Genomic DNA, 22519 nt, shown 5'->3' with positions numbered 1-22519 from the left:
ATGCTGGGATACAACTCTTGGATTGTGCACTGCAGCTACATGAGGCAGCAAAATGCATTGGACTAACCCTGTGCCACCAAATGTGTTGGACTGATCCTGTGCTAATACAGGAGCTGCTGGGCCAACAGCTATCAGAAATTTTAGATACTTTTTAATTAAAAAAAATCAACTGGATGGCTGACATGCCACAAAGTGAAGCACCGGTCTGCAGCACCATCTTTATTTCCAAGAATGCCTCTGGGCACCACATGGCATTATTGGCCAAGTTACTTGTCTCTGAGCCTCATCAGTTTGTGCTGAAAATATATATCTGTGGTTACAAATTTATTTATTTATTATTAAATTTATTAATCGCCCATCTGGCTGGTCACCCAATAAAACAGTTTAAAACAATAAAATTCTACAGTAAAAACATTTTCTAAAATACCCTAACCCAGCCCAAATGCCTGCCTGAACAACCACGTTTTTAATGCACGACGGAAGCTCATTAAAGAGTGTTTTTTTTTGTTTTGGAGCTCAAACTCTACCTCTGCCTTGTATGTTTTGCAGGGTAAATTACTTTTCTTCTAGCCTCACCAGTTGGCCTTCTAGGAAATGGATTTTCATGACTAGTCATGCCCACCATGGGAGCTATTTTGTGAATGGCCAACTTCCCATGTCAGCCATTTTATGAAAGTATGAAAGTAGCCATGACGTTGTGTCAAAATGTGCCCACCAAACCCAAAAGGTTGGGGACGCCTGATACAGTAGTTCTGCCCTTCCATTCTTGTTGACAATTTTGGACAGGAAATATCTACCACATACACATTGCCCCTTCTATGTAGCAAAGCCTGTGTGTGTATAGTGAATAAATGCATGGCTGCCTCCAGGTTTGAGGGCACTCTCTGGTAGGCCCCCTCCTCCTTTGCTGGGCTGGCAGCAATGCTTTGAGCAGCACCAAGTGGCAGGGTCTAGCCACCATTTTTATTTCCCACAGTGCCACCATTGTAGTGTTGCTCCAGGACATTATTAGAAATTAAAATGGCAGCTAGGCTCAGCCACTTGGCCAGAAAGATATGGGGGCTTGGGCACAGCCAGCCGAAGACATTTTGTTGCTGGTGGTGAAAAACAAGATTATGGCCTCTCCCATTCCATGTACAAAAGCCAATTGGACTGTTTATTCAATACTGTTAATGGAACAGCATTGTCCACTGCCCGTGAAGGCAGCAGGCTAGCTTAGGGGGCACCAGGCAGGCCACGACACAGAGCTCCAACACCTTGCTGCCATCTCCCAGCATCCTCCACCTGAAGTGACTGCTTCAGTCTGACTAATGGTAGGGCTGGCCCTGAGCTTGGGGCAGGCATTGGTGGTGGGTCTTGCCGAAGTGCTGGGGCCTTGGCAGGTGCTCAACAATGCCAGGTGTTGATTGTGGCCCCTGGATACATGGCTGCCATGGATACTGTAACAAATTTGCTTCTGCCAGAGATTCTCTGGTATGTGATTTCTGTATGTAGCTAGTCATAGACCAGCAATGAACTGATCACACTTGAGTGCAAAGTGTCTTCTAAGGACTTGCGGGTTCTATCCTTTGATACAGACACCCACAAATTATTTTTTAGGACTCTCAGGACAGGCTCATCTTTCCATCTTTTACTTCAAAATATCAAACAACGTTTCCATGATAACAAGATATGGTAGGAGAGCACAGAACATAAAAAAACAGAAAGTAGTTGTTCTAACAAGCAAATCACATTTCAATTTTTTTTCTAAGACTTGTTTTCAGGAGCATGCCTTCCCTAAAAAGGAAGGGTAAAATGTCTATCCGATACACCATTGAATAGCTTCCCCCAAATGAGTAGAGAAGTCAAGAGATGTTTTCGTCCTGAAATCTCTCTGCTCTGTCTCTAATTTTTCTATGATTTGGAGCTGGTACTTGTGTTTAACAAAGAAAGGAACGTAAGCTCAGCACTCTTTAATAATGAACTACTGTTTTTACCAAAATTTCCTGCTATGACTTGGGAATCATTTATTTATTTCATTTCTTTGGTTAGTACATCTGCACAACAAAATTACTTTAAGTTCCCAAAACAGGATACTTGAGTTTAGGTCCCATCTGAGTTTTCTGCCTTGAGCAAAGGGACCGTGGCTCACTGCTAGAGCACAAGCTTTGCATACTGAAGGTTCCAAGTTCAATCCCTGGCAATTCCAGGAAGGGCTAGAAAATCCTGGAGAGCCATTGCCAGTCAGTATTGACAATACTGGGCTAGATGGACCATTGGTCTGACGCTGTATAAGGCAGCTTCCTGTGTTCCTCTTTCTTTGAGCTAGCTTAATGCTGAGCTATTTTGAGCTCTATTCGCTTCTGTTCATGTTTCATGTCATCTTCACTCATTTATGTCATGAACAGAAAATCCTAATAATTCTGTGTCAAGAGAGAGGCATCAGCAGCCTCAAGGAACCCCAAGTTTTGCAAAAGTACAAAAAATATTTATGGGGGGAACATAACCTAAGGGACAGCTCATAGGAACATAGGAAGCTGCCTTAAACAGAGTCAGACGATTGGTCTGTCCAGCTCTCCAGGCTTTTCCCAGCTCTAGATGGAAATAGCAAGGACTGAACCTGAGACCTTATGCATGCAAAGCTTGCGCTCTACCTGCTGAGCTATGGCCTTTTCCCAAGGAGTCCTCAATGAGAACTGAGCATGCTCAGTGGGAACAGAGTGCTAGCTGATTGTTGGGAGGGGAGCCAGAAAACCGGGAGGAAGGGAGAATGGAATGGCGTGGAATGGAATATCCTTGAAGAGGCTGGCTGGCTGGCTGGCTGGAACTCTGAATAGGAGTACTCCTCCTTGTGCCGTTTTGTTACAGATCCCACTTGTAGTTCCCATTTCAGTCTTCCTACTTCATCCTTTTAGAGAATGTTACAGTTCTAACATCAGTCCGCCTTGGCATTTATCTCTGGGCGCAATCCTTCCCCACCTGAGAAACCGCTTATACATCAGCAAAGTTAATAAAATCGTGATCAAACATGATTTCAGTTCTTCATCACAAGGTCTAGTTAATCTTGTCTGATAAGAACCTGTCAATAAATACCCTTAAGGTTATATCAAGGATGAGCGCACAGTGGGAGAGAAAGGAAGAAATCCGAACCATCTTCATTGTATTTATTTATTTATTTATTCATTCTTTCATTTCATTTCATTTCATTTCTATACCACCCAATAGCCGAAGCTGTATGGGGCCTTGGCAGGTGCTCAGTAATGCCAAGTGTTGATTGTGCCCCCTGGATACATGATTGCCATGGATACTGTAACAAATTTCCATCATTCCACCTTGTGCCTGGCACGGCCAAGTCCCCCTTGTCTTATTGAACCTGCGTGGCACATTAATTAGTAAGTTATTAACTCATTGTAGTGGGTAGGGTGTTTCCAGTAGACTAGCCAGCAAGATAACAAAGAATGCCTCCCTATCAATCTCTTTCAGAAAGTGTCTTTTCCTCATTTACAGGTTGTGACCAACAGAATACTTTAGGATGTCAAACGTTTGAGGGTAGCTGTGTTGGTCTATTAGAAAGAAGTAGTGATGTCACCCAACTTCCTAATTACCTGATTCAGAATAGGAATTGGTCCAGTTTGTAATGCTCAGGTACATTAGAAATGGAGCACCATTTCCCCCGGAAGTTCTGTCTTTGTAAACTGCTTGTGATGGGGACTGGTCTTTTTCCTTATATTATGTATTATATCACCAATAGTGGTGTAGTAGTAGTAGTAGTAGTAGTAATATTGGAACTGCAAAATTAAAAATAGAGGAGGAAGGGAACAAGCGATCTTAATTTCAGTACCTTATAGCCCATTGGTTTGGGAACATTTACACACATACTTAAATCTTTCTCTACAGTCACTGTACTTTGACTGGATTGAACCCAAAGTTGCATGACCAGTTTGTTGCTTGTTCATCTGGCTTGATTAGACTAGATAATTCTGGAGAGCCTGAAAGCTTGCACGATCTTCTGTAGTTCGTTGGGCCTAATAAAGGTGTTGCCTAACCTCTTTTGGATGTTCCTCATGCAAATCTATTGGATGTTGCCCATAGTAGAGTCACTGAGCAATTTTATTGTGCCTCTGCAGAATTTGAGACCATGATAGGAGGCCCAAGCAAGGCTCCCAGCCTCAGTTCTTCATGTGTTTAAATGTCTAGTTGGAAAATGCAAGTCGTATGGCACAGCCCCATGTATTTATTTATCAGATTTGTTTTCCACACACCCTCAAAGGATCTCAAGTAGCATACATGGTGGATTCTCTCATTTTATCCATACAGTATTATTTCTTTATTTTAAATATTTATAAACTGACTTACTGTGCCATGTCTACCCAATATAACCAGGAAATACAATGTAATATCACAGTGGTAAAACTTCAAAATTAAAAAATATAACCCCCAGCAATGCATTAAATTATAAACCAGTATAAAACCATTTCCAAGCCACCACAGTAAAATAAATAAACAGGAGCATATCCAGCAAACACATCAATTAAAAGTATTTATATTGGAGGGCCTTTAAAGTCCTTTTGAATGCTGCAAGTGAAGTGCCCAACTGTACATCCTTTGGGAGGGAGTTCAGACAGAAAGGAACCACAACTGAGAAGGCCATGCCCCTATCACCTGCTGCTCTGATCTTAAAGGCGGGCCAATGAGCAAGGCTTCCAGTACTGATCTTAATGCATGGGCAGGTTCTTCTGGGCACAGGTGGCCTTTTAATTAATCTGGCCCCAAATAATTTAGGGGGCAGATAATTTCATGGATGTCCCTGCATTATGTCCCTATGATGTAGATCGAGAGCACAATCCTATGCATATTCCCTCAAAAATAAGTGTCACAATGAAATTTTCTCCCAGATAAGTGTGCCTAGAATTGTAACCTGAAACTTGCCCAAGGCTGTTTAGCAACCTGTTTAGCAAGGCTAAGTACCAGGGATTTGAACCCAGATCTCCCTCTCCAAGTCCAGCTGGTATGCATTATTATATCACACTGTCTCCGCTCCATTGCCCTTGGGACAAACAACAATAAGTCATTTTATGGGCTTGATCTTTTTCCCATTGAAGCCAGTAGCCATTATTTCTCATCCAGCAGAGCAGCAGCCTGGATTTGTTGTAAAAATGAAGAGTATCCATATAATTTATTTTAATTATTTCCATGACTTAACAACTGAACAACTGAACAACAACAACAACATGGTTTAATGTGTTGAATTCCGAAACTATCCGGAATTTTTGCAATGACTACTGCTGCCAGCTATCAGGGGAAATTAACAACAGTCCTTATAAACCTTTCCTTCAAAATAAATATCAGCAAAATTCTTAGAACTATGGCTAGAAAACCCATTAACAACACTGAGAAATGACACTGGGCAATAGAATTACACGAGTGAAGGATTGCCAGATTATAGCTAACTTGCCTTTTTTTGTTTGGTGTATTACCATTTCTTCTGAAGCGTTCCTGGTGGTTTGGGCTAGCAAATAAAAGGAATGTCATATATGTGTGTGTGTGTGTGTGTGTGTGTGTGTATATATATATATATATATATATATACACGTACATACATACACACACACACACACACACACATACATACAATCTCAATTCTCTGAATGCCAGTCCTTATGTAGCCAAAGCACCATACAGAAGAGGGAGGTATCAGCAAGCTCAGGAGTACCCCAAAGTTTGCAAAGTATTAAAAAAAATCCTTAGAACTTTTCAAAAGATTTTCTTAAAAAATCTTTAGAACTTTAGAATCTTTAGAACTCCCCCCCCCCCGCACCCCTCCGGAGCCCAATGAGGATTGAGCATGCTCAGTGGCACCAAGATACTGATTGACAGTTTGGCATGGGAGAAGGAAAATCAGGTGGGAGGGGGAATGGAATAGAGTATGTTAGCCAGGATTGTCCAGGCTGCAACGTTGACTTCCTTCACGTTGACAGGGTAAAGTGTGTGTTCAGGTTGTGCCAAACAGACATACATTTCTAAGGCACAGTCTTTTATCTCATCTAGAACAGTTAGTCATGGAGCTGGCTAGAGGGAAGGTGACCCTGGAATTCTGTGCCCAGAATCTCGTGCAATATGCAAGTGTCAGCTCACTGGTTGGGAACAGTGATCTTGGTGCTATCAGGTTCAATAAATGAGGAGTGAGGAGCTGCCCAGGAAGTCCAACACTGTCACGTTTCAAAAGACTTCTAAAAAATGTGGGGAATGGTTAAAAGGCAGTTGAAAGGGAAAGTGAGAAGGATCACATTTCTTCAGGAAGCCTGGGGGAACCACTAGAAGAGCCTTCCCCAACCTGATGCTCTCCAGGTGTGTTGGACTGCAACCCCCATCATTCCCAGCCAGCATTGGCCAAGCTGGTTGAGAATGACGGGAGTTGCAGGCCAACACATCTGAGGGCACTAGATTGGGGAAGGCCACGCTACACCATACTGGCTTCGCTGAGGGTTAGTGTAGAGATGGAGTGGCAGGACGAAGGAGCCAAGGAGAAAGTATCTGCTGTTGCCATGGGGGAAGTGGGAAGGAAAGGGAGGTTTGGAGAGCTGTGGGAATTAGGGAGCCAAGTTGGGAGGTGGGAGAGAATATCATGGAATCATAGCATTGGAAGGGGCCATTGAGTCCAGTCCCTTTGGCCTTCAGCTATTGGGTGGTAGAGAAATGTAATAAATAAAATAAAATAAAATCCCTTGCTCAGTGCAGTAATCCAGATTTGTTTGTTTGTTTGTTTCTATGCCGCCCAGTAGCTGAAACTCTCTGGATGGTTCACAAAAATTTAAACCACAAGGTACAGCATAAAACAATATAAAATATGAAAGCTTGAAACTACACTATAAAAATACAGCCAGAATAAAACCTAGTAGCAATGCAGAGATTTAAAATGCAGATTTAAAACAGCAGAGCTAAAAAACTAGAGTGCTAAAATGCTGGGAAAATAAAAAGGTCTTCACCTGGCACCGAAAGGTTTACAACATAGGTGCCAGGCACGCCTCTCTAGGTTTAAAGCATCCCTGACAGACAGCTGTGTAGTCTTTGCTTGAATCCCTCCACTGACGGAGAGCCCACCACCTCTGTAGGCAGTTGGTTCCATTGTCTGGCTGCTCTGACAGTCAGGAAGTTTTTCCTGATGTTTAATCCATTTGGTAGGTCTAGAGAACAGCCTTCCCCAATGGGGCGCTTCCCAGATGTGTTGGACTGTAACTTCTGTCACCCTCCACCAGCATGACCAATGGCCATCTTGGCTGGGAGTGATGGGAACTGTAGTCTAACTTTTAAAAGAGAGATGGCATGCATAGCAGCACTGGATAGCCCTTTCCCTCTGGTGCTGCTGCCCCATGTGACAGTGGCACGTGTGTGTATACCGTATAAAGGGATGGCAGTGTTGGTCCCTCATGATGCAGAATACCCTAGCATGGCTCGACAACAGTAGAAATGAGTCATGTTTCTCTTTGCCAAAAGGAAAATGTGTTTTTATTAGAAGAGCTTAGGCAGATGAAGTTTGCTGGGATCATCCTGACGTTAAAATGTAGGTTGCTTCAGCTAGGCATATTTCAGCCAGCTTTGCATCTTATTATCCCCTGGAAAACGGAGCAGAGTTATATAAGTCCATGCTAAGGCTGAATAGCACATCAGAAGCATCCTTTCTCAGAATCAGAATTTGCATTTCACGCACTTCGGGAAGGTGCAGTGGATGAGGGTGACGTTGAATTGCGTCTGTCCCCCTCTCCTGCCAAATGTATAAGAGAAGCAGCGAGGACCCAGCCATTTGGAGATTGCAGGCCTCTTTTGCCTTCAGAAGAGGAGAACTTCCACAGGGGACATGGAAGGCACGGAGATGCTGTGATGGGAAAAGCTGCAGCTGGTGGATGTTTATCTTCCAGCTGCTGAACACAGAAACATAGGAAGCTGCCGTATAGTGAGTCACACCATTGGCCCATCTAGCCCAATATTGTCAACACTGACTGGCAGCAGCTCTCCAGGGTTTCAGGCGGGATTCTTTCCTTGCCCTATCTGGGGAAGCCGGGGATCGAACCTGGAACCTTCTGCATGTCAAGCATGCGCTCTGTCACTGAGCTATGGCCCCTCCTGAAGCACAGGAGCACTGCCAAGAAAAAGGTGACAACTCTCGAATGGAAAGACAAGCCCTCTTTAGTCATTTTATCCAGACGAGACTACAATGTGTTAAGGCAGCAGTGCTGAACCTCTTTTAGCCCCAGGGCCAAATTCTATCTCAGAGAAGCTCTCAGGGGGACACATTCCAGTTGTGGGTGGGGCCAACAGTAAAAGGAGTGGGGCCAAAATCTTACTGCCAGTAATTAATCCTCAGGAGAGGCGTTTCAACCTTTTTGTTGTTCAGCCGTTCAGTCGTGTCCGACTCTTCGTGACCCCATGGACCATAGCACGCCAGGCCTTCCTGTCCTCCGCTGTCTCCCAGAGCGTGCCCAAGTCCATATTCATTGCATCAGTGATGCTATCTAGCCATCTCATCCTCTGCCGTCCCCTTCTCCTTTTGCCTTCAGTCTTTCCCAGCATCAGGGCCTTTTCCAGAGAGTTTTCTCTTCGCATTAGGTGGCCAAAATATTTGAGCTTCAGCTTCAGTATCTGTCCTTCCAATGAGCACTCAGGGTTGATTTCCTTTAGGATGGACTGATTTGACCTCCTTGCAGTCCAGGAGACTCGTAAGAGTCTTCTCCAGCACCACAGTTCGAAAGCATCAATTCTTCAGCGCTCAGCCTTCCTTATAGTCCAGCTCTCACAGCCATACATTACTACTGGGAAAGCCATAGCTTTGATTAGACGGACCTTTGTCGGCAAGGTGATGTCTCTGCTTCTTACTATGCTGCCTAGGTTTGCCATAGCTTTCCTCCCAAGGAGCAAGTGTCTTTTAATTTCATGGCTACAGTCACCGTCTGCAGTGATCTTGGAGCCCAAGAAAATAAAATCTGTCACTGCTTCCATTTCTTCCCCTTCTATATGCCAGGAAGTGATAGGGCCAGATGCCATGATCTTTGTTTTTTTAATGTTGAGTTTCAAACCAGCTTTTGCACTCTCCTCTTTCACCCTCAACAAGAGGCTCTTTAGATCCTCTTCGCTTTCTGCCATTAGGGTGGTATCGTCTGCATAGCGGAGGTTGTTGATAATTCTCCTGGCAATCTTAATTCCGACCTGTGATTCATCCAATCCGGCGTTTCTCATGATGTACTCTGCATATAAGTTAAATAAGCAGGGTGACAATATGCAGCCTTGTCGTACTCCTTTCCCAATTTTGAACCACTCGGTTGTTCCATGTCTGGTTCTTACGGTTGCTTCTTGACCCTCGTACAGGTTTCTCAGGAGACAGGTAAGGTGGTCTGGTACTCCCATCACTTTCAGAATTTGCCACAGTTTGTTGTGATCCACACAATCAAAGGCTCTAGTGTAGTCAATGAAGCAGAAATAGACGTTTTTCCGGAATTCTCTCGCTTTCTCCATGATCCAGCGAACGTTGGCGATTTGATCTCTAGTTCCTCTACATCTTCGAAACCCAGCTTGTACTTCCGGTAGTTCTCGGTTCTCATACTGCTGAAGCCTAGCTTGTAGGATTTTGAGCATCACCTTGCTGGCATGTGAAATGAGCGCAATTGTGCGGTAGTTTGAACACTCTTTGGCGTTGCCCTTCTTTGGAATTGGAATGTAAGCTGACCTTTTCCAGTCTTGCGGCCACTGTTGAGTGTTCCAAATGTGTTGGCATATTGAGTGGAGCACTTTAACAGCATCATCTTTTAGGATTTTAAATAGCTCGGCTGGAATACTGTCATCTCCGCTAGCTTTGTTGTTACTAATGCTTCCTAAGGCCCGCTTGACTTCACTCTCTAGGATGTCCGGCTCAAGTTCAGTGACCACACTATCATGGCTATCAGGGACATTCAGATCTTTCCTGTATAGTTCTTCTGTGTATTCTTTCTACCTCTTCTTAATCTCATCTGCTTCTGTTAGGTCCCTGCCCTCTTTGTCCTTTATCATGCCCGTCTTTGCTCAAAACGTTCCCTTGAGATCTCCAATTTTCTTGAAGAGATCTCTAGTCTTTCCCATTCTGTTGTTTTCCTCTATTTCTTTGCATTGTTCATTTAAGAAGGCCTTCTTGTCTCTCCTTGCTATTCTCTGGAACTCTGTATTCAGTTGGGTATATCTTCCCCTTTCTTCCTTGCTTTTCGCTTCCCTTCTTTCCTCAGCTACTTGTAAAGCCTCATCAGACAGCCACTTCGCTTTCTTGCATTTCTTTTTCTTTGGGATGGATTGAGTTGCTGCGTCCTGAACAATGTTATGGACCTCCGTCCATACTTCCTCGGGCACTCTGTCTATCAGGTCTAATCCCTGAAATCTATTCCTCACCTCCACTGTATATTCATAAGGGATATGATTTAGGTCATACCTGAATGGCTTAGTGGTTTTCCCTACATTCTTCAATTTCAGCCGAAATTTTGCAAGAAGCAGCTCATGATCTGAGCCACAGTCAGCTCCAGGTCTTGTTTTTACTGACTGTATAGAGGACATCTTCTTTTGGTGTTAGTTCTAGAAGGTGTTGTAGGTCTTCATAGAACCGATCAACCCCAGCTTCTTCGGCCTCAGTGGTTGGGGCATAGACTTGAATTACTGTGATGTTGAATGGTTTGCCTTGGATTCATACTGAGATCATTCTATCGTTTTTAAGATTGTACCCCAGTACTGCTTTTCCCACCGTTTTGTTGACTATGAGTGCTACTCCATTTCTTCTAAGGGATTCTTGCCCACAGTAGTAGATATGATGGTCACCTGAATTAAATTCGCCCATGCCTGTCCATTTTAGTTCGCTGATGCCCAAGATGTCGATGTTCAGTCTTGCCATCTCATGTTTGACCACCTCCAGCTTACCTTGATTCATTGATCTGACATTCCAGGTTCCTAAACAATATTGTTCTTTACAGCATCGGATTTTCTTTTCACCACCAGACACATCCACAGCTGAGTGTCCTTTTGGCTTTGGCCCAGCCGCTTCACTCTTTCTGGCGCTACTTGGAAATACCCTCTGCTCTTCCCCAGTAATATGTTGGACACCTTCCGACCTGAGGGGCTCATCTTCCGGCGTCATCTCTTTTAGCCTTGTGATACGTTCCATGGGGTTTTCTTGGCAAGAATACTGGAGTGGGTTGCCATTTCCTTCTGCAGTGGACCACATTTTGTCAGAACTCTCTGCCATGACCTGTACATCTTGGGTGGCCCTGCACGGCATAGCTCATGGCTTCACTGAGTTACACAAGCCCCTTTGCCACAACAAGGCAGCTGCACAAAAGCCAGGAAACCACTAGATGGTCAGGGTTAGGGAAAGGGTGTGTGGCTATCTGGGAAAGCCTGGGGGGCCAGATTGAGCTCTCAGGTGGGAAGGATGTGGCCCCTGGACCTGAGGTTCTGCACCCCTGTGTCAGGGAGAGGGTAGAGTCATGGCTGCAGGCACCACACTCCACGCTTTGGTGCTAAAAATCTAAAGCTGGGTACCTGGCTCTACACCAGGGGTAGGGAAATGTTCTGGCCTCCAAGGCTGGATTTCCTCCCAGGACACACACACACATCTTGGGCCTGATGCTGCCCCTTACACTAATGGTGCTTTCCATCAATTTACCAGGAACAGACATTAAAGCAAAAAGCCTATGATTTCCTGGATCTGTTGTTTAAAATTGCTGTTAACATTGGCCATTTCCCAGTCCTCTGTTAGAATATTTTTGTGAGAAGTTCACATTTGAGTTCTTGTAAAAACTCTCAGAGATATACAGGTTGTGTAAAATCTGTTCAGTCTGTGTTTGGCGGGTTGTCAGGTGCCTTTCGTTCCGTCATCTGTCCATCCATGGGATGGGTTTTTTGTTTTCAAACTTGCAGAAACTCACATATGAAAAAATGTGCAAATTCCCACAAAATGCACAAATCCCCCCCAAATTCTCACTTTCATGTTTTAGCCTATGGGGAAAATGCACATTTTTGGCTGGTTTTTTTATTTGTGTATGTTTTTCAACAATTAAATGTGCGCAAAATTCCCAAAGGTTAGAAAAATGGTCTGCAAGTCCTCAGAATCAGCCGAACAGGGGAAAAACTGGTCTGCTGCGGAATCCATGGGTCAGATTCATGAAAATCCAAACTCATTTGGTTCCATTGTGGATTTCTCCAACATCCCTACTCTCAGGTGGACGCCACCTGGACACGGTAATTGGTTTGTTTTCAGTTTGTCAATAAGGTCAAGAACTTCATCTCATCACCACTTCTTGCTTCCTCGGACTCCCTTCCTGAAAATATCTTCAGGCATGGGTATCTGCCCTACATTGTCTTCTGCAGTGAAGACAAATGGAAATAATTCATTTAGCTTCTCTGCAGTCTCCTTACCCTCCTTTACCACTGTTTTATCTCTGTTGTCATTCAACGTTCTAACTGCTTCCCTAGCTCGTTTCCTGATTCTGATGTTTTGTTTTGTTTTTTAATTTATTGTTGGTCTTGATGTTATTAGTATGTTCCCAAAAATCCTTGCTTGAGTTCCTTTTGTGCAAGTTTGTGCCCATTTTTGCTCTCATTTCAGCAAAACATTCATTTTCTGTAGGAAGCCTTCTTATCTCTAATAGCTTCCTTGACACAGCGTGTCAGCCATCCTGATGACCTTGGACTTTGCTACCTTGCTTGACCTGTGGTATACAGTCTAGCTGAGCTTCTGTTATGGTTTTGAGTAACCCCTGGAGAGGTCTGACCTTTTTTATTTCCCCTTTCAATTTCCTTTTTACCATTTCCCTCATTTTAGAGAACTTTGGCTTTTGAAGTCAAAAGTGACTGTGTTGGACTTCCTTTGCAATCTCCCAGTTACATAGACATTAAATTTGCTAGCACTGTGGTCACTGTTTCCAATCAGTTGAACAGCGTCTTGGCACCTGAGCATCAGTTAGGATTATATCCAGGATCGCCTCCCCTCCGGTTGGTTCCATTGCCAGCATAGTAGGGCACAGTCATTTAGGGAAGGGGGTGGACAGAAAATAGTTCACCAGAAGTTTTGGACTTCAAGTCCCAGCATTCCTGACCATTATTTATGTTGGCTGGGGCTTTTCGGAATTGGTTCAAAATACCTGGAGCCCCTTCATGGATCACTGCCTTGTTGTGGCGAAGGGGCTTGCATAACTCAGTGAAGCCATAAGCTATGCCGTGCAGGGCCACCCAAGACGGACAGGTCATGGCAGAGAATTCTGACAAAATGTGGTCCACTGGAGAAGGAAATGGCAACCCACTCCAGTATTCTTGCCAAGAAAACCCCATGGAACATATCACAAGGCTAAAAGAGATGACGCCGGAAGATGAGCCCCTCAGGTCGGAAGGTGTTCAATATGCTACTGGGGAAGAGCAGAGGGTATTTCCAAGTAGCGCCAGAAAGAGTGAAGCGGCTGGGCCAAACCCGAAAGGACACTCAGCTGTGGATGTGTCTGGTGGTGAAAAGAAAATCCGATGCTGTAAAGAACAATATTGTTTAGGAACCTGGAATGTCAGATCAATGAATCAAGGTAAGCTGGAGGTGGTCAAACATGAGATGGCAAGATTGAACATCGACATCTTGGGAATCAGCGAACGAAAATGGACAGGCATGGGCGAATTTAATTCAGGTGACCATCATATCTACTATTGTGGGCAAGAATCCCTTAGAAGAAATGGAGTAGCACTCATAGTCAACAAAAGGGTGGGAAAAGCAGTACTGGGGTACAATCTTAAAAATGATAGAATGATCTCAGTACGAATCCAAGGCAAACCATTCAACATCACAGTAATTCAAGTCTATGCCCCAACCACTGAGGCCGAAGAAGCTGAGGTTGATCGGTTCTATGAAGACCTACAACACCTTCTAGAACTAACACCAAAAAAAGATGTCCTCTTCATCATAGGGGATTAGGAAGTCAAGAAATCACCGGGATAACAGGCAGGCATGGCCTTGGTGTACAAAATGAAGCAGGACAAAAGCTAATAGAGTTTTGCCAAGAGAACATGCTGATCATAGCAAACACTCTTTTCCAACATCACAAGAGGCGACTCTACACATGGACGTCACCAGATGGTCAATATCGAAATCAGATTGATTATGTCCTTTGCAGCCAAAGATGGAGAAGTTCCATACAGTCAGTAAAAACAAGACCTGGAGCTGACTGTGGCTCAGATCATGAGCTGCTTCTTGCAAAATTTTGGCTTAAATTGAAGAACGTCAGGAAAACCACTAAACCGTTCAGGTATGACCTAAATCATATCCCTGATGAATATACAGTGGAGGTGAGGAATAGATTTCAGGGATTAGACCTGATAGACAGAGTGCCTGAGGAACTATGGACGGAGGTCCGTAACATTGTTCAGGAGGCAGCAACGAAATCCATCCCAAAGAAAAAGAAAAGCAAGGAAGCCAAGTGGCTGTCTGATGAGGCTTTACAAGTAGCTGAGGAAAGAAGGGAAGCGAAAAGCAAGGGAGAAAGGGGAAGATATACCCAACTGAATGCAGAGTTCCAGAGAATAGCAAGGAGAGACAAGAAGGCCTTCTTAAATGAACAATGCAAAGAAATCGAGGAAAACAACAGAATGGGAAAGACTAGAGATCTCTTCAAGAAAATTGGAGATCTCACGGGAACGTTTTGTGCAAAGACGGGCATGATAAAGGACAAAGAAGGCAGGGACCTAACAGAAGCAGATGAGATTAAGAAGAGGTGGCAAGAATACACAGAAGAACTGGGAAAGACTGAAGGCAAAAGGAGAAGGGGACGGCAGAGGATGAGATGGCTAGATAGCATCACGGATGCAATGAATATGAACTTGAGCACGCTCCGGGAGAGAGCGCAGGACAGGAAGGCCTGGCGTACTATGGTCCATGGGGTCACGAAGAGTCGGACACGACTGAACGACTGAACAACAACAACAACAACCTGGAGATCTACAGTCTGTTCACCCCTAATTTAGGGTGTCAAGAAATTTTATCTCTTTATCATGACCAGAACACACAATTAACCACAGTCTATGTGTGGTTAATTGAAGTCACCCATTACTGCAACATTCTCTGTTTGGGATTTCTCCCTAATTTTGTTCTCCATCTCAAGATCATCCTGAGCATTTTGGTCAATGGGACAGTAACATGTCCCTAGTACTAAATTATTTTGGATGCTTGGTATTGTCACTCACAGCAATTCTGTGGAAGAGTCGGCCTGTTTTAAAGTTTCTCGTTTGTTTGACACTATATCCTCTTTGATGTACAGAGTGGCACCACCTCCAGTATGCCCTTCTCTGCACTTCCTACGTCCAGTTTATATCCACAGATGACTGTATGCCACTGGTTCTCTCTGTTCCACCACTTTTTGTTATGCCCATTATACCTATGTTCTCCTTTAAAACCAAGCACCGCAGCTCCTCCCATCTTGGTTTGGAGGCGTTTACCATAAACATAGAACACCTGTACATGGTGTCCCTCTCCAGATATCCCTGGCATGTGCATTTACCCCTGTGGCCCTTTGGTCTCTTTGACTGGTTGTCATGTATTACTGTATGCTTGTGGCTTATTTCCATCTTGTCCCCATTGAGCAAGCATTAACAGTTTTTCCTTCATACCCTAGGGATGATCCATCCCAAACCGGAAGCTCCCCAGCTCCTGCTGGGCTTCCCCCAGGGTTCAGTTTAAAAACTACTGTGTCATCTTTTTCAGTTGAGTGCCAGTAATCGGGTTCCATTCTGGTTCAAGTGGAGCCTATTCCTTTTGTACAGGCTTGGCTTGTCCCCAAAAGTTCCCCAGTGCCTAGGAAATCCAAATCTCTCCTTACTACACCACTGTCTTGTCCATGCATCCATCCACTTCACTTTTCTAACTGACTCAGCATGTGGAACAGGTAGCATTTCAGAGAAAGCTACCTTGGAGGCCCTGGTGTCAGGGTTGGATCGGAGCCCAGAGAACCCCAAAGCAGTTCTGATTCTGAGGAAGAGATAGAAACCGCGGGAGAGGAACCCGCACGCTGTTCAGAGGAGCAGCCAGGGGGAGAGCCCCTCCTGGTACACATTCCTAAGAGTGATAGTGACCCTGGCAGGGAGAGGGAGGTGCAACAGCAGTTTCTGGATGCTAGGTGCCGGCTCAGCGTCAAGCAAGAGATGGCAAGCGCTGAGAGGAGGTGCTCAGCCCGCTTGGCGTGACAGCAACAGCAGCGCCCCGATGCCCCACGGGAAAAGGGTGGACTCTCTCCTCCTAGCCCATAAGTACAGAGGTTTCCCGCCTTCCCCTCCAAATTGAGATCAACTGATTCTTAAGGTTAGAACCCCCAAGTAGGCAGCTCTCTTAAGTCTCACTCGTAGGATCAAGCAATTAGCATCTGTAAGTGTCGTTAGGTTGAATGGGAATAAAGCCTTGGAAGAGAGCCCTATTGTCTGTGTGTTGATTCTGGCTACCTGAGGATTTCAGAAGGCGGCAGGGGCAACCTCCCGACATCTGGCTTTCAACCTCCTACTAAATGTTGCTTCCAGGACCTCATGACTGTGTTTCCCCATGTCATTGGTGTTGACATGAACTGCTATCTCCAGATTTTTGAAGGCATTTGAGCAACACACCCTTGATGGGCCCAACGGGACTGCAGAGGAGCTGTCAACCTAGGACAGGGATGTCCCAGGGGCTATCATTGTCTCCAAAGTTACCTTCCATAAACATAATTTCTGAGCTATTCTTATAGAGAGAGAAAGAGAGAGAAGGTAACATGAGGGAAAACATCTCTCTTTAACAGAGTAATCATATATTTACTCAGTGGTATTTACTCCCCAGTAAGTGTGTTTAAGATTGCAGCCTAAGAGGTACAGATCCCAACTCCATTCATGCAAATATTGCTGGAGTAGGACCTGCTCCAGCCTCTGTGTCCATCATAAAAATGGCGGGGGGGGGGGCTGTGTCCTTTGTATCTATAGGAGAGGAGAGCTCTGGTACAGAGTCACACGTCTTCATGAAAACTATTCTAGAAGAGGAGCCATGCTGATCTGTTATAACAGATACAGCAAAGTCTTGGGCCACCCTAAAGGCTAGCAAATGAGCCTTTGTAGGCAATCAGTCTTACTTGCAAAGAATGTGACCTAACCAAACTTTTGGGCTTGGCCCTAAATCAGAAAGGCTAAAATGTGTAAATGGATGAAGCAATTCAGTTGCTCAAACCCATCATATGATTTAATATGAATGGTTGGTGATATTTCTGTTGAAACTATTGCTTGAAAGTAGGATATTACTTCATAGATTTCAGCCAGTTCACCGTGTCATGCAGTTCCCATGTGTCCTATGGGTCTTCCATAATATTGGCCTATTTGACAAAGCTTTTGCATATATACACAAGCGGGGCTGCAAAATGTCGCAGTGTGAAATGTGCAGGGTTCCAGAAATGGCTTATTTCAGGGTATTCCATTCCACCCTCCCGCTTTGCCACACCACCAATTAATCAACCTATGTCCATTGAGCCTGTTCATTCCTCAGCGGGGTGTTTTTGGGCTCCCTTCCCTTCTTAGTCCCCCTCCCCCCAATATTCTTTGTGCTTCTGCAAATCTTGTGGTTCCCCCAAGCCTGTCAACCCTCCCTCTTTTGCCCAGATGGAGCTGTTTTGGCTACAAAGGGTAGGCACTCTGAGGATGAGTTCACTATTACATAGGATTAAACAAATATGCTATGTTTGCTCCTCAAATTAATGATGTGCTGCATGCAGCATGTAATTTTTTCCTACCATAGACAGGAAATGCAAGACTGATTAATATAATTAGCTGCACATTTGTCTGTTTCTTTTCTTGGAATGTGCATAAAATTAGCATTGCGACAAGGCATTTTAGTGTAAATGAGCGTGCCATAATTAGTCTTTCTGTAACCCTGGAATGGCTCCCAATGTGCTCTCCTCCCCAAGCTGTAGCAGTACACAAGTTCAAATGCATCTTCCTACTGTCTGGGAAATGATATGTGTGGAATGGGGGGGGGGGACATCTTCACCATTATTCAGCTATCACCCCCCAGAAAGTAGAAAGGTTCTTTTGCATTTTTGAAGTATAAAACAGGAGTTTTATACTTGAGGAATACCTATGAGGAATAATGGATAAAATTGGGAACAAGTCCAAAATGGTTGTGTGTGCCCGTACAGTTATTGCTGCTGTGTGTTTTTTTGCTGCTCTGATAGACTGCTCACGCTGTCTGCTGCTCTGTAATAAAGCTGTACACGTTAAAGGAATCTGCTGGCTGCTGCTGCCATTTATTTCCGAACTTACCTTTGCAACCCTTTCCAGAGGGGTAGCCATGCTAGCCTGTTTCAGCAAAAACAAAGAGCCTTGTGGCACCTTACAGACTGATGATGTGGTCAGTGCCCACGAAAGCTTATGCCAGAGTACATTTGTTAGTCTTAAATGTGCCATAAGACTGTGTTGTTCTTTGTAGTCCTGTGGACTGGATAGGGCACAGGTCATACAAAAGAATTTTGGGGCTCGCTTTCGACTGTCTGTTGCACAGCACAGTCTATGTCCTGAGCAGAGAGAAGGCGGGATCAAAGAACATCCTGCAACAGATGACGGGGGTTAAGATGAGGAGTACGTTAAGATGAGGAGTACGTGTAATGAAAGACACCCAGGTGACTCAAGCAAACAGAGTGGAACAAGAAAAAGAGGTCACCAGCCAGTCTGGCCTGAAGGAAATGACTCACCCAATTGTGGCAATCAAATACGACCCAAAAGACAAGAAACACATTCAAGGGGAAATGTGTGACTTCCCATACAAATTCAAGACGTACATATCACTTGCATTGCAGTGGTGTAGCAGAATCAGGGCTCAGAGACATGCAGCCCCGGGAATGTTTGATTAGCAGGTATGCTGGCGTCGTATGCCCCCCCCCCCCGAATTTCCTCTTTCCTCTGAGCTTAGCTGCAATCCTTACAGTAACTGGGGGGAAATTAGTTTTCCCAGAATAATATATTGTTCCCTGTTGAAATGCAAAGTATTTTGGGGTGTGGAATTGGTCTTGAAGGGGCATTAAGACCCATTAGCTTAAAAAAAGAAAGAAAGAAAGACCTGCTCCTAGTGGAGCTAAAACTGCCAGAACTGGTTTGTTGATATGGATCAACGCAGCAGCCTGCATTTTTGGACTTTCCTTGGGGGTGTGGAAACAGGGACTGCCATGATGAGTGTCTGGACTTCAAAGTTTACCACTACACCACTGTTGAATTGTAAAAGTGTATTGGCCCTGCAAAAAAAAAGCCATGGAGAAGCCAGGCCCTTCCCAAAACACAAGGATTGAGTTTCTTAGTGTTATGTCACACTTGGCCTGCCACTTCTGAATATTTTAAAGGGAAGCATCCTTAGCAGTACAGAAATGCACCTTCCAAAAATGACGAAGTGCTTTGTTTATTAAACATTTATACAAACGAGAGGCTTTTACATTTTAGATAGCATCAACCAACGTGGTGGGAGGAGGGGAGGGGGGAGATAATGGAGAGGTGATTTATTTTTGAAAATTAATTCCTGCAGGCAGCATATTCCAGAGGGGACTCCCATTTTCCTGCCCTCCTGTCTCTGTTGTTAAAATAAATAAATAAAAAAAAATTGACATCTGTTATGGAGTAGGACAGCCTTGTGCCACCTGGTACCCCCCAGATGTGTTGAACTGCAATTCCCATCATTCCCAGCCATGAAACCTGGGAATGATGAGGTCTGCAATCCAACATCTGGAGGGTACCAAGCCATTGGACGACTGAAGTAGGGGAATATTTGACTTTTAACATCTGGTGCAACAATGTCGAAGGCTGGGTATGGATTGACCTGTAAAGGGCTGGCGGATGCGGAGCTATTTCAGTCGTTTTTGAGTTCATTGTTGAAACTATTCACTGAAGCCATTTCTTTTTTTTCTGCGGCGCAATCGTTCTCTGCATGTCTGCCACAGAGAAGTATTCTGTGAAGAACTCTATGGAGCACACTCAGTTAGGCAGAATTCTGTCCAGTCCTGTTGGGCCTCACTGTCATTCTAGCCCAGGGGTCCCCAGTGTGGCACACCTACAATGGTGCCTGCAAAACTCTTTGCTTCCTATCCCCTTCAAACAAATTTTTTAAAATAAAAAAATGAGAAACATTAGAGTGCCAGGTTCTCTTTCCTGTTCCTGAACCTGCTGCTGATCAGCTGCTCAGTGGGCAGGAAGAGGAAGCAAGGCAAAAGGGTAGAGAGGAGAGAAATAGCGAGGCTAGAGGCTGTGAGTGGAGAGGAACAGCAAGATAGAGGGGTGACTGGGAGGGAAAGAGGAGGCTAGGGCTAGGAAGGGAGAGAAAGAAGGCTAGGGGTGGGGAAGGGAGGGAAATAGCTAGGAATGGGGTTGGGGGAGAGATACAGAGCATCTCTACACCAGCCTAAAATCCCACATTTAAAACAGGGCTTTCTACTTCTGTTTTAAATGCAGGATCACGATGGACTCCCTTTACACATGCTTCCTTTCCCCCACTTTCCCCCCTCCTTTCCCCCCTTATCTGAGTCTTCCATATGTTTAATTATACAGCCGTTAGATGACACTCTGGTCTAGCTCCTCCTATTGTGGGTTTTCCTCTTTTCGCAGAGGAAACTCAAGTGCTATAATCTGATAGCTCATTATCTCTGATATTTTAAAAACTGGAATAAAAGTCATTTAGTGTAGGAGACTCCCTGGAGGTTGATGACATCATTTAAGGGACCCGCAAACTTCCATGAGTAACCAATCTCAGTAGTAGGATAAAAGCTCCGTGTGAAGCCCACAGTGAAGTTGGAGGCTGGGACCTGAAAGAGAGAGACAGAGAGAGAGAGAGCAAAGGTGAAAGGTCTGTGTGGGCAGAGGAAGACTGGGTGGGCCCGGAAGCAACTCTTTCCATTTCCCCTTCCCTCTCATCCTTTAGCCTCGCTATTTCTCTCCCTCTCCCCCTCCCCTGCACCTCTTGACGAGCTAAGCCCGCATGACAGCCATTATGTGACTAGCCACATCCTCAATGGGAGCCATTTTGTGGTGGTGCCCACAGCGGTTTCTCAAATTCGCAAATGTGCCCATGGGTCCTAAAAGGTTGGGGACCCCTATTCTAGTCCCCTGTAGTGACACTGTGTTCTGAATTAGTATGAATTGAACTTTTCATACTGGTTATGGTATATATTATCTTATTGATATATATACTTGTGTGTGTGTGCCCTGTTCTGGGACCATAAGATGAAGGATGGGCTGTACACCTAAATAATAAATGAATGAAATGTGTGCCTGACTCCAGCCACATGATCTGTACTTTGGAAAAATGGAGGATACATGTACAGAGAAAGATTGCACTAATCAAGCACAAGTCTGTAATACAGACCTGTATATGGAGACTTTGCATAGGTCATCTCATAAGCGAGGCAGGTGTGGGGGCACCCCCCCAAGGTAAATTTTGAAGTGCAGGTGCTCATCATGACTGTCCCCATAGCCACACCCCCAAGGAGAGTCCAAAAATACATGCAGCTGTGTTGATCCATATCAGCAAATCAGTTCTAGCAGTTGTTATCTCCACCAGAAGCAGGTCTTTTGTAAAGCTAATGTGTTGTAATTGCCCATTCAAGACCAGGGGGACTAGCTGCATTTGGAGGTCATTAGGGATATATGACATCATGGCCATTCAGCAGCCACCCCTGGAGCTTATCAAGGAAAAACCAGATTTCCCGAGACTGCTTAAAGTCCGGTTCTTTTCCTCAAGTCGGGTTCTCTGCAATATAGTTATTGTTTGCCCCAACCCCCACATTTACCTGGGGTGTGCTAGCCCTGCTCAAGGGTGTGTCTTCACTGTGACCCTGATCAAGGGGTGTTTCCTGTCCCTGTGTTTCCCAGCACAAGCCAGTTAGTGTCTACTCAGAAGTAACTCCCACTGTGGTCACTGAGGCTTGTTCCTGGAATGCACACACCAGCATTTACAGAGATCCCCCTCAACTGAAATAGCAGATTTTAAAGCACTAATTAGCTAAGGGCGGTAAAATGCTTTCCTGAAGCTGTAATTCTCTGTTGTTTGGTTTATTGCCATTCAGAAGTATCTACTTCCATCTTCAGTTGCCGGATCCAGAGCAGCATCGGGCTAGAAAGCGGGCTCGTTTCCCATCCCTTTGCTTCCCCTCTGTCTTTCCCAGCATGAACATATGTGTGCCTATTCAGAAGTAACTCCCATTGTGGTCAGTGATGCTTGTCCCCAAAATGCACACTGCCGGAGTTACTAGATTCTCATGAATCAAAATAGTGCATTTAGGAGCCTTAATGTCGAAGCTTTGAAGCTTCGACTGATCTCATAATTAGCTGATCAGGGCAGAAAGAACATGGTGTTCCTTTAGTGATGGTTCTTTAAGGGAGTAAATAACACTAGGGGCGAGGGGAGGGGAATAGATTGTTCCTAGCATCATCAGTTTCAGGGGAAGGAGCACACTGTATTCCTTTAGTAATTTTTCTTTAATGGAGTAAATAATGCTGGTGGGGGGAGACACACAGAGAG

At 44.7% G+C, this 22519-nt stretch overlaps 1 protein-coding gene across 1 annotated transcript in view; it reads left to right on the top strand.

The window, feature by feature from the left end:
- PLD1 (phospholipase D1) overlaps nt 1–22519 on the top strand; it is a 204882-nt gene that overhangs the window by 75698 nt on the left and 106665 nt on the right. The window lies entirely within an intron of this gene.

The sequence above is a fragment of the Heloderma suspectum genome, chromosome 3 (assembly GCF_057233095.1).
Source record: "Heloderma suspectum isolate Gila_16-S chromosome 3, 16-S_ref, whole genome shotgun sequence".
Taxonomy (NCBI): domain Eukaryota; kingdom Metazoa; phylum Chordata; class Lepidosauria; order Squamata; family Helodermatidae; genus Heloderma; species Heloderma suspectum.
The sequence above is the reverse complement of the archived record's forward strand: the minus strand, read 5'-3'. Positions and strand labels throughout refer to the sequence as shown.